The following is an 11,912-nucleotide window of genomic DNA, read 5'->3' on the forward strand; positions in this document are numbered from 1 at the left end:
CCATGAAGCTGGGCTACGGTCCCGCACACCGTTAGGCCGTCTTCCGCTCACGCCCTAACATCGTGCAGGCCCGCCTCCAGTGGTGTCGCGCAGGCGTGAATGGAGGGACGAATGGAGACGTGTCGTCTTCAGCGATGAGAGTCGCTTCTGCCTTGGTGCCAATGATGGTCGTATGCGTGTTTGGCGCCGTGCAGGTGAGCGCCACAATCAGGACTGCATACGACCGAGGCACACAGGGCCAACACCCGGCATCATGGTGTGGGGAGCGATCTCCTACACTGGCCGTACACCACTGGTGATCGTCGAGGGGACACTGAATAGTGCACGGTACATCCAAACCGTCATCGAACCCATCGTTCTACCATTCCTAGACCGGCAAGGGAACTTGCTGTTCCAACAGGACAATGCACGTCCGCATGTATCCCGTGCCACCCACCGTGCTCTAGAAGGTGTAAGTCAACTACCCTGGCCAGCAAGATCTCCGGATCTGTCCCCCATTGAGCATGTTTGGGACTGGATGAAGCGTCGTCTCACGCGGTCTGCACGTCCAGCACGAACGCTGGTCCAACTGAGGCGCCAGGTGGAAATGGCATGGCAAGCCGTTCCACAGGACTACATCCAGCATCTCTACGATCGTCTCCATGGGAGAATAGCAGCCTGCATTGCTGCGAAAGGTGGATATACACTGTACTAGTGCCGACATTGTGCATGCTCTGTTGCCCGTGTCTATGTGCCTGTGGTTCCGTCAGTGTGATCATGTGATGTATCTGACCCCAGGAATGTGTCAATAAAGTTACCCCTTCCTGGGACAATGAATTCATGGTGTTCTTATTTCAATTTCCAGGAGTGTATAATACCCTCTAACACTTATTTTAATGATATGCCAATCATCCCACAGCGCCACCTGGCGCAATATGCTGATGATAAGGCGCTCTATATGACTGGCCGCAACCCAGACCATCTCATTGCTTGTCTCAGAGGTAGGTAGATGCAATGGTCACTTGGTGTTGTTGAAACAAGATTGCCCTCAATGCTAACAAAACTAAGTGGTCTAGTGCGTTAAATGGCGCAATATGCTGATGATAAGGCGCTCTATATGACTGGCCGCAACCCAGACCATCTCATTGCTTGTCTCAGAGGTAGATGGATGCAATGGTCACTTGGTATTGTTGAAACAAGATTGTCCTCAATGCTAACAAAACTAACTGGTCTACTGCGTTAAATGGCACCCTATCCTTCATCACATCACTTTGCAGGCGTCCAGGTCCCATGGTCCCTGGATACCAAATGTGTAGGAGTCCGGATGGACAACAAACTACTTTTCCACCGATATGCAGAGTACATCACCCAAAAGGGGCTGAAGCTGATAAAACATTGTGCCCCCTCCTCACCAGCAGAGAAGTGATCTTAGACATCGTGCTCTGTCTGTACCAAATGGTTGTTCACCCTTCCTTCACCTATGGCTCCACTGTGAGGGCCTAGTGTATCCTGGGTGCAGACCCTCCAGCGCCTTCAGCTAAGGTGCTTTGGTGGAACCTGCTTGCCCCTCAACTCATGAGGATTGTAACACTGTACTAGGAGACAAACATCGTCTCTCTAAAGGTGTCTGTTCGAGAGAAGGCAAGGCGACTCTATGACAATGTGAATGACTGCACGAAATGGTCAATGGGTTGCAACACATTGGCACCATAACTCCCCAGCTCTGGCACCGCCACCTTGTTCCTCTTATCATCTTCAAGGACTCGGATTTGGATACAGCTAATGATAATCCTGGTACAGCCACTAATAATATTCAGTTTTGATATGGTCACTCATTATATGAAATCCTTGGTACAGCCAACATTATAGCTATCTATGCAGCTGTGTCACTTCTTATTGGTAACCTTGAACTCCCACCGTCAGATGGTAGTAGGAGACTTCAAGCCCCACTGCCACACATTCAGCATACAGTACAATGATGTCATTGTAAGATAGAGAGATTTTACTCCTACATCGAAACAGTTATTAGACCACTCTAAACCGATGGATCTAGGGACAGCAAATCTTGGTGCCAATAGGGTGCGCCAGCTGGTTGTGCTCAGTTGACCTTGGGTCTGCAACTCATAGCACTCCCTGTTGATAGAGTGTGAAAGCTTACAATTGCCTTTCGATCAAGAACCTGTTTGGTTTATTCTGAGCGCAATTCAAAATTGTATGTGTTACTGAATATTTAAAGCTCATGTACATTGTCGCAGTCTTCCCATCACAATCTATCAAAGTGCCTAGGCCACTTATGCAGATTTTTGGACCTACTGTTTACGGTAATGAAGAACTATACAAAAATTTCTGGAAAATTTTCCCATAGCCGAAAACATAGGTAAGTCCTCCAGAAAATACCAATAGTTTTACAAGAGAAAAGTGTTCCAGTTCTTATTACATTAACTGACTAACACTATGCGTTTCTGACTATAGAGTAATACACTCATGGATTCGTCTGAATCCCGTGTTTACCGCCGATGGCTGCACAGACATCATGAAGACTGGTTCCCTTCATTAATCTGGAGATGAATTTGTTCTTTAAGTAGCGGAACTTTATGTATTATTGGAGCAGCTTCTATGCAGTATCAGTGTTTACGTAGTTTTTGCCACTGCATGAAATATTTTTAAAATTAGACGAACTGTTTTATAGTGGGTGTGGTGGGTGACAAAGGAAATTTTCTTGGTAAAGATGTGACAGATGCAGAAATTGCTAGTAACATGCAAACTTTTGCAGGAGTTCGTGTTTTTAATTATGAAACCTACTTTAGTGCCATCAACAGTATGAGTTTAGAATAAAATCTGCATGTGCTGACTGATTGCCATCAGTATTTTCGCTGCTCAATAAAAAGCAAACAAAAAATTGTTACTGCTAATGAAAATAACTTAAAAAACAAAGCAAGCTCTCACAGCTCTGTTTTTATGTTGAGAACCATGACAAAGTAGGTGGCAGTATGTTTCTTTGAGACAGTCTGAAATTTAGAAATGTCCCAGAAATGAGATTTTAAATTGCACATACAACAAATGAGACATTCTATATCAGATTGTTCAAATTTTTTTTTTTCATTTCATCAGTTTCAGTTTTAATGAAAGGACATAAATTACACATATGATAAGCCTAATATTTTGTATGAGACTAGAAAAAGGCAACGTTGTTCTTTGGTATGATTGTAGAAGATGGCAACATTGTTCTTTCCATACTTTTGTGGGTTAGCAAGATTTGAAACATACAAGATTAAAAGTCAGGGAGAATAATCTTTAAATATAAACTGTAATAAGGATTTGCAATTTAAGTAGAAATCTGTATTCCCTTAGCTTCTCAAGTGACTTTCACTCTCCTAAAGTAAAGAAAGAAGCTACGTCCATTTGTAAGTATTCTTACTTTTGGCTCAAATTATGCATTAGACCCCAGCTGAAATGTTGGTTGTGCTGACGGACTGATCTGCAATGCAGCCCGAGATCTAGGTTAGAGTGGAAGATGACAATTTGGTTATGAGTAGGCGAAGCCAAATGATGTGATAGCAGAAAATCTCGTTATGGTGACAAATTGACAGGTAGTGAAGCCTAATGTATACGTCTGTGTTCGTGTCATATTGAAAAATGCAGCATAGGGGGGGGGGGGGGGAGGGATTCCAATACGTAACTTTTACCTTAATTTTGACAAAAATTTTCATTATCATGCCTGTATCTTGGTCAGTTTAATGATAAAAGCTTTTATTATGTCCGTATATTGCTCTGCACAGATTGTTCCTTTAGTTTTTCATTTTTTAAATGAAAGCTGTCTTAACGTAAACAGACGTACAAAAGAAAACCACGCGGACAGGACACAGAATGAGAAGACTAATGTCTGTAAGCTTTCGCTGTCTGCCACCAGAGAGCACTATGAACTGCTTATTCAAAGCCAGCCGAGTGCACCCAATCGGCACCAAGATATGCTGTCCCCAGACCTTCGACCATAAATATAATAGACTGGCCCTGACGTCATTTTCGTGGCTCCAACACCTCTGGGCTGAAGTCACGTGAATGTTGGCAAAACATGGTTGTTTCGTGTTGCGCTTATGGCTGTACTCAGCGTTTTGTCGGGGGAAATGGCATTACATTTCATGTGTAAGTGTTTCTATGATAGTGCATATGCGTTTATTGAAATCTGCTGAAGTGACTTTTATATGTTTTTTACACTTGAAATAGAGTATCACGTAAATTAAAGTGTTGAAAGTGGTGCCTGTAAAGTCAGACTCATACAACATTTTGGAAAGTATCTGTGATAATTCGGTTACAGAAGTAAGTATAACTGTTTCTCATTCCTACTCATAGGTTCCCTAAGGATGAAAACCGAAGTCAGCTTTGGGTACAGGCCCTGAAGCGGAAAAACTTTAAGCCATCTGCACATATGCGCCTTTGCTCGAAACACTTCGAGGAGAAATGTTTTGATAGGTTAGTTATTATTTACAATGTATATTTATAATTTGTATTTACAATATCTGTCATTTTTAAACCTGATGTTTTCATAGGGCTAAGACTGGAGGGAATTGGCTAAGAAGTGATGCTATCCCGACACTTTTCGATTTTCCGGAGCATATGAAATCGAAGAGGCCTAAGCTCCGTAAATCACACACTAGAAGGCGTTCGTTAGATGATGCCTCGTCTTCTGAAATCTGTGCTTCCAATGCCTGTAAGTCTGAATGTTGTTAGAATGTGTGTAACAACTGCGAGTTAGTAAAATATTGTATTAGAATAGAACTGTAGCACGTTACGTTAAGTGCCATTTCGGACATGCTTCGCCCACAAATTATACCTCAAAACATGCATTTTTGTTTTGTTTACAGTGACGTTATGCGATATGGAAACGAACACCCCGAAAAACAAAAGTTTCAGGTATATTGGGGGCTTTTCGAATAGCGATTTGTGTACTCCTGGCATAGCAGAAAAAGTGATAGATGTGTAAAGACGGCATATTAGCACCAAAGCCAGAAAGTCAAAGAATTTGCAGCGGTCATCTCGTGGGATGAAGAAGAAAGCCTTGTCTTTGAAATCTTTGATAAATAATCTTGAAAATAATCGTGTTATAAATGAATCCCTGGCTAATTTACTAAAGGCAAGTATATTTACAATGCCTGTCATTTTTTAAATGTATGACTGATTGCAGGTTGGAATACTTATGCTTAAATGATGTGGCTTTTTGCTATCAGATGCTGCCACCTGGTACTTCGAAGTTGCTCCAACGTGTCAGTAAAGGTAAAGAAGCAAATATGTATCCAGCAGTTCTTCGAACCTTTGCTCTAACACTGAATTTTTACAGTAGCAAGGCATATAGCTACGTAAGGAAAAATTTTAAAACATCACTGCCTCATCCACGAACATTAAGAAAATGGTACAGTGTTGTTGATGGGGATCCTGGTTTCAGTAAAGAAGCAGCAATAGCGCTTAGAATAAAGAGTCAGGAACTCATTAGCAAAGGTAAGAAATTGCTTTGTGCCATGTCATTTGATGAGATTGCCATAAGGAAGAATGTTGAATTCTGTGGAAATAAGTTTATTGGTTACACAGATTATGGTACAGATCTTGACAATGACAATCAGCCTGTTGCAAATGAGGCATTAACATTCATGTTGACTGCTGTTAATGGTTCATGGAAAATTCCAATTGGCTACTTTTTAGTGAATGGCCTGGGTGCTGTTGAAAAATCAAACCTACTTAAGGAGGTGTTGAAATTTACATATGATGCTGGAGTAGAAGTAATTTCTGTTACTTTTGATGGTGCTCATGTAAACACTGCAATGGTAGACAAGCTAGGGGCCTGTCTTTCAACGTGAAGAATGAAATCTCTTTTTAAACACCCTCTATGTAAGGATGATGTTTGCATATTCCTTGATCCATGTCACATGTTCAAATTAATACGCAATACATTAGCTGGTAAAGGTGTCATTTTCGATGGAAACAGAAATCCAATCAAATGGGATTATGTATTAAAATTACATGAGCTGCAAAAAGTCGAGAAACTTCTGGCTGCTACAAAAGTAAGAACAAAACACGTTGAGTGGTATCGTCATAAAATGAATGTAAGGATTGCTGTGCAAACATTTAGTGGTAGTGTAGCTAATGCTCTAGAATTCCTTGACAAGGATTTGCAGCTAGCTGACTTTAAAGGATGTGAACATACAGTTAAATTTATAAGGACAATGAACAACCTTTTTGAGTGTTTCAATAGTAGGAATCTCCTGTCCAAAGGGTATAAATCACCTCTGTCAATGCAGACAGCTAGCCATATTTTACCATTTCTTGATGAAGTGGAAAAATATATTAAGAAGCTGAGACTTGAGGCTAACGGGCCATCTATTTTGTATACTAACAGAAAGACTGGTTTCCTTGGCTTTCTTGTATGTATACAGAGCCTAAGAAAATTATATGTTTCCCTCATAGACAGCTCTCAAACAAAACTAAATTTCTTGCTTACATATAAATTGCTACAGGACCACATAGAGACATTTTTCAGCTCAATCAGAAGATATGGTGGTGATAACAACAATCCCACAGCAGCTCAATTCAAAGCAGCCTACAAACGATTGCTTATCCATCAGTAGGTAAGAGGGTCAGAATTTGGATCTACTTTGGATACTGCAGATTGTTCCATTCTCAGTGTATCTTGTGGACTGGATGTGATGCAGTCTAACCCGTTTACGTCAGCTATCAATTGTAATTCAGAGAAGTTAGGCCTAGATGTTGCATCAGTCTCTCATGATCACTCATACAGCATTCCTGTTGTCTCATTTGAACAGCTGTCAAATTATGTACGGAATGTTGTTGCATACATAGCAGGATTCATTGTGCGTAAATTGACTAAGTCAGTACATTGTGTAGAATGTGCAAATTCCTTGTGTGGGGCAGTGGACAGTGACATTGGCCTAATCAGAAGAAAGAATGTGGGAGGTTTAGTTACACCTTCTGCTGACGTTATTAAAATTTGCAAAGCAGCAGAGCAAGCTTATCGGTTGCAACAGGCGAAGGGAATGTTGTAAAAGAAAAATGTTATGCTTGTTCTTGTTTCATGTGCTATGGCAGATGTTGATTGTAGTGTTTTCCAATCCATCAACGAACATATTATGGACTTTGAGCCCACAGAAAATCACAGAAATGCTCTAATTAAATCAATTTTATTTGAGTATTTTAAAATTAGAAATCACCATTTTGGAGCGTCTGTGACAGAAACATTCCAGAAAGGTTGTGTGAGGAGTTTATACACAAAAACTGTGCTGTTTAAGGGACATTAAATATTCTATGCCAGATCCCTATTACATTAGAGTTAATAATTGCCAATGTTATGTTGTTTATCATTATTATTAATGTTTGAACCATGATGTCTACACAAAGTACAGACAGATGTATCTGGAGTTCTTAGCCTTTCTAAGTGCCCTTACTGCATCCACAAAGCCTTTTTCAATATATGTTTGTACTTTACTTCTGTTTTCAGACCAATTGGATTCATTTGTTTTATGTAAACCTAGATATTCTTTTGCTCTTAACAGAATATATATATTTATGTACTGTCTTTTTTTTATTTTTTGTTCCTTCTAGGTCTGTACATTGTGTTGTTAATTTGTTTGGGCCCTTATATTTTTACTAGATTTATTCTCATTTCAGTGTCTTCTATATCTTTTTATCTGTTAAACATTGTTCTGCCCTCTTATAATATGGGCATAAGAAATAAATCTGTTGGAAAACATTGTGTTGTAAGAAAGAAAATGTGAAATCAAATTTTGTAAGAAATAAAATAATGTTGTGAAATAAAGTATTCAGTTAATTTTTTCTGAATATCTATTTTTTCCCAAGAGATGTTAGTTTTCTTTGAATACTTGCAGCAACTGAGAAAAAAGTGTAATAAATTTAAAATGAGAAAAGCACTTGAAAGAATCCACATGTATTTCTTTTCATGTTATCTATGCAAACTCAAACGCCCAAAAGTTGTTTCATGTAAAAGTTTAAACCAGTTTCTTGATTCTTAGTCAACTGTAGTCGGTGCAATGGATTGTGTTCACTTCAGTAACTTGTCTGCTATAGATTCGTAATAGCCACCAGGTAGTAAGAATTTGTCAGATGAGATTGTAATACAAAATTCAGTAGGCTCTGAGTGAAGCATGTACAGGTACATATATTTCATTCATATGCAACAGCTTTCAAAATTTGCTAAGGAACTTAGTGAAAATGTGAGATTGTGCATGGTGTTGGCAGTGCATGTTTGTAAATATCATTGGAGTGTCAAGCACAAAAGTATTTCTACTACCTCAGTTGTTACTGCAATGGATAGTGTTCACCTCTGGCAATATGCATCCACTACAGACACCAGGTACTAAGTATTTGTAGCATAAGCTTGCAGTAAGAAATTTGGAATGATGTTTGAGTGAAGCAAGTACAGGTATATATATTTCATTCATATGCAACAATTCCCAAAATTTGATACAAAAGTCATGAAAATATGACATTGTGCATGGCATTGGCAGTTTATCAACTCTGCAGAAAACAGACCTCACTTTTCAGTGTAAGAACAACTTTTCCTGTGAGTTTTTAAGCTCTAGGTTGACTAATTGTCTTCTGCTGCATTTGCAGTAAGCTATTCAAATTGTTCACAAACTGCAATGATAATCATTAATATGTAATTAAAGGGGAGTTTTATTTGATTTATGCCCACATGATTATTATGCAGAGGCAAGGAAAAATTTCCTCATGATCCCACACAGTGTCAGAACAAAATCAGATCACTGTACAAGCTTTATTTTTCTGAAATAAGAGCCCCTATTTTTATTGTACTGAGAGACTGCCAAATGTTTTTTGTTTTTGCAGATGAGCTCTAACCTGTTTGTGCCACTGGAACATAGCTCTTAGTCTGGATGAGGGTCAGTACAGTTTTGCGATATTAGGAGTGAAAAGTGTCCCTTAGATAGTTTACTTAAAAAATTATATGCTGTCACAGTTCATTGTGGGAATTATTTTGCAGTTTGTTTCCCACAGAATGACTATCTTAAGACAGAAGTTGACAACAGTGTTTTAACCTTGAAAAGAAATTTCCTTGAGATTGTTTTCATCAACTGTGAAGAAACACCTGTTAAAAAATTAAGATCATTGCATAGTCTCTTGGAACTTTTATTTTATGGCCTGCCCTGGTTAAATTGAGAGCTGTAACTACTGTTTCAGTTGAAATTTTATAGGTGTTTCTTGAGTCATAATTGACATCTTTTACTACGGTGCACAATATTCACTTTGGTATATGCATTATTCATTTTGAGGCACTTAATAGCCCACAGGTAGCAAGGATTTGTATATTCAAGTGAGATTATAATAAGGTAAGAGCACCTATAGTCGACACATTAAGAGAATTTTTTCTACCTTCTAATACTATTAAATAAATGTAGGCTCCAAAATTATTTTCTGAAACTTCAAAGTCTCACCTTTCATCTAAAATAACTTTTTTTTAAAACTGATAGTTTAAACTTTTGTAAAAATATTGGGAAATGAACCTTTGAAGTACACCTAAAATTGATACTGAAAATTTTGGCACCTGTAGTTGACATGATTCCCATATCCCACTTTCTTTTATAAGTGACTAGAGCTCAAAACGCGGCGAATCCAATGTTTAAAGTTTTGACACGAGCCCACTCTTACTGTTTAAAAGAATTTTAACGAAATTTTACTTTAATTGATAGGTTATGGTAATTTCGTCCTGCTGGGCACCAGAGTGGCGTTCGATGTATTTGTTAGATTTATAAATGGTACTGTGAACAAATCCAGGTCAAATGTAGTTCTGGCATAATTTTTCGCAAATAAAAAGTAATTTTTGTTGGAAGCGTTTGGCAGTCAATTGAGAAATCTGGGGAAAATACGATACAAACATAAGATGGCAGACTGCTGATTTGAAATCCCGCCATGTTTTGCCAACAGTCACGTGGTTTATGTTGGAGCCACACCAGCCCTATAGCTTCTGCACAGCAAGGCCAGTCTACTAGTATCTATGGTCGAAGCCCCAGACACAAGTTACTCTGTACCCAATGGTCGCGGCATAGAGTAAATATCTCTGGAGTGAGCATTCACAAGCGCAGAGCAGATTTTGTGTTGTCAACTGAACATACATTGCCGGCCTGGTCACGTGTTCTCGGGACGTCGTGTGTTTGTCCGTATAGCGCCCTGTATATTTCGAATGTCACTGCATCCCTAGTACAGACGGATTCTTTTCGTACGTGTCATGGATTATTTATATATGTTGCGCAGACATTTTAACAGTATCCATTTGATACCAGGAATAAACCAGCTACGTAACTTTAAAGGGCAAGTGATATTGCATTCTGCTTCTTTACGATATGTGTCACAGTTCAGATGCACTCGATTTTTGGTAGTTTTCGATATGATACGGCACTTTATAGTATTACAGAGCCTGACGTACATTTTTGCAGTGATAGTCTTGCAAAACGATTTGACAGTACGCTAGTACTTTTGCAAGTGTCCGAAAAACACCGAATTTGCCACACATTAGCGATTATATCCATGCTGATTCGTCCATTTTTCTGCTATTTCTGCGTATTTATTTTCTCGTTTTTGCGACCTAAAGCACAATTTTTCATACTGGTGACACTTTGAAGTGTTTATTTAACGCATTTTACGTACTTGCTCCCAGTTTATTAAATAAATAGTAGACTGAGTAAGAAGGGGGGGAAAAGGCGATCGGAGAATAAGTGTATTGTAAAGCAAATGCAGTTGGTCATGTAACAGTCAACCCATATAACACAATTAAGGGAAGTGGAAAGTGACATAAATGAAAGAGTTTGGGGAATGTTTACTAATATTTTACGCTTCTTAATCAAATGGTGAAGAAAATAAATTGAAGGCAAAATACACCAAAGAAGATGAATGTGTACTTTGATTAGCTACACTATTGTGTTTTTTATTTGATTTGTGCAGAAAATGTATTTAAGCTGAATTTAGAAATTGTAGTAGGTGCTGTGGAAAATTAAAAATAGTAGTTATAGCATCTACCTTCAGCCACACACGTCCAAATTTTTCTCTGTCTAAACATTATTCTTCAAAGTGTTTTGAACATACTTTGGAATATTTTGTGAGGACAGAATTACTCCTCCTTATTTTCTGGAGTCACATCTTTACTCGTTGTTCATCCTTCGGGAAACTAAAATATAAATCACACATAATCATTCTCCATGTCCTACACACTTAACATGGTCTCCTACTGTAACTTTATCGTAAACAAAAATGTTTGGACACACATATTATACTAAGACAATTACAGACTCCCACTCTATTGAATTTACCTGTCTCCCGCCTTTCAAATCTATATACATAATCGACAAGTCACTGATAAATGAATGGAGGATACTATTTGCTGAAACAACTAACCATTCCTTTTCCTGTTCCACTAGCAAATTTACGAAAGGAAGCGATTGTCTGTAAGCTTTTGTACGAGCCGTAATATCTATCTTATAGACATAAAATCGTAGAAAAATAGGTCTACAGAATCAAGCAATAATTATAATGCGTCTCGAAATTTTTAAACATAGTACCCATGAAAAGTTACTATCCCTCCTTTCACATATTTTTCTTTGCATCCGTAGCAACAAAAGCAATTCACCATCGCTATTACACTATCAACAAACGGTGAAAACACAACAAAAACTCTTGATATTATAAACTTCAAACTCTGCGGAAAGCACACACGCACAGCGAAGTCCCGAAAACACGTGACAATCCTGGTTTAATGTTGAAAACATGCGCAGAACGTAATGCTCTCTCCAGAGATATTTACTCTATGGGTCGCGGTCTTCGACCATATATACTAGTATGGTCAACGAGTATGGTCGAAGGTCGCGGTGGTTTTAGGGATAGTAACTCTGACGGGCGAA

At 38.7% G+C, this 11,912-nt stretch overlaps 1 long non-coding RNA gene across 1 annotated transcript; it reads left to right on the top strand.

Moving 5' to 3' along the window:
* The first annotated feature begins 4,064 nt into the window (after positions 1–4,064).
* LOC124789798 lies at positions 4,065–7,645 on the top strand. Its single transcript, XR_007016168.1, has 4 exons — positions 4,065–4,122; positions 4,330–4,449; positions 4,527–4,687; positions 4,842–7,645. It is a non-coding gene; the product is annotated as an uncharacterized LOC124789798 (long non-coding RNA).
* Positions 7,646–11,912: the final 4,267 nt, after the last annotated feature.

This window comes from Schistocerca piceifrons, chromosome 3 (genome assembly GCF_021461385.2).
Source record: "Schistocerca piceifrons isolate TAMUIC-IGC-003096 chromosome 3, iqSchPice1.1, whole genome shotgun sequence".
Classification (NCBI taxonomy): domain Eukaryota; kingdom Metazoa; phylum Arthropoda; class Insecta; order Orthoptera; family Acrididae; genus Schistocerca; species Schistocerca piceifrons.